Raw genomic sequence first — 1,430 nt, forward strand, 5'->3', positions numbered from 1 at the left:
ATACTTTCCTTACATTGTAGTCAAGAAGTTGAAACTTAAGCACTAGACTTCAAATGTAATAAGCACTAGACTTCAAATGTAATAACATTATAAATATTTCATTAGGTAAATGTTTAGAAGTGGAAACTTGAAGCAGTGCACTGTAGTTATGTACAGGAAGTGTTATATTATTGTTGAATTTTTTTATAAACAGAATATTTCGTTCATACCAGTTGTTTTGTCTATACAGTTACTAAGCTTCTCTTCTTATTCCAGAATGGCACAAAAAAGCATCCGAGATCTGAAAAAGATGGCATCAAACAATAGTGTACCATACCCCGACTGCACTGTTGGCCACACCGCTAAGTTCACCTCCACTAGTGGGGAAGACATGACATTACTTAATTTCAGTGTGGCAGACAGTAGCGATACAGCCGTAGCCACACTTAATGATGCCAAGAGACACATATTAGTTGCTGAGGGGAAGTCCCTTCACTTAAGGAACTTTTTTGTCAGAAACAAGAAAAAAAAATAATCACAAAATCATCAAAGTTTATGGTGTGTGGTCCAGTCCAGGTGCCAAGCCACTTAGTGGAGCAAGCAGTATACTTAATCATGCCCCCGTCGCCCAAAAAGAAGGTGTTGGATATCAAGGCTATGCCTCAGAAGTCAGTTGTGACTGTAGTGGGCAAAATTATCAAGGCAAGTTTTATTTATTTGTTGCCACTTTCAGCTTTAAAGAAATGAGGTATAATGTAACTGAGTTCAATCTTTCAGCATTGATAGAAGGTCATTTGTTGCTATTTATTATTTTTTTTATTTATATTATTTATGTTACATGTAAAGCTATTTAACAGGTACCTATGGCAACTTTTTTGATGTTAGCAACATATATATACTCATTAAAATAACTTCAGTCATGATATTGCAACAACATATTTTCATTATGTTAAACATTTTCTAGGATGAATGCATTCGCACCGTGAAGGTTGGTAACCATACACACTGTTGGTCTTCAAGATGACGGACAGGAAATAAATTTGTCCCTATGGAGGATATGTCCTAGGTGCGTCTTCACCTAGGACATTTTGTTGAGGTCACCCAGTGTGTCACAGGAGAGTGGCAAGGCCAGTCTCAACTTAACTCAACAAGGAACACCACTATCACTGGTTTCTTGAATGTTAGTCACTAAATATAGATATTCTTGCCATTCAATAACCATAAGGTAATATATTTGTCACATTAATACCCAAGACAAAAAAAAATGTCAATTTTTGTATCAACTATAGTGTGAAGTTACCCTGCTTTCTAATGATGTGTACTAGCTGTCTTCAAATTGATAAATTATTATCAAAATATTGTGTGGTGTTTTTTAATGTGCTAATGTTGGAAAGTGCTGGTATTTCTTCTTTATTGTTTAACTTGTTTATTTCAGCATGTGGAGGCTCCTG

At 35.5% G+C, this 1,430-nt stretch overlaps 1 pseudogene; it reads left to right on the forward strand.

Annotated features, from left to right (window-relative positions):
- The first annotated feature begins 256 nt into the window (after window positions 1–256).
- On the forward strand, window positions 257–1,159 carry LOC110440824 (annotated as a pseudogene).
- The last annotated feature ends 271 nt before the right edge of the window (window positions 1,160–1,430 follow it).

Source organism: Mizuhopecten yessoensis, unplaced genomic scaffold (assembly GCF_002113885.1).
Source record: "Mizuhopecten yessoensis strain PY_sf001 unplaced genomic scaffold, ASM211388v2 scaffold710989, whole genome shotgun sequence".
NCBI lineage: Eukaryota > Metazoa > Mollusca > Bivalvia > Pectinida > Pectinidae > Mizuhopecten > Mizuhopecten yessoensis.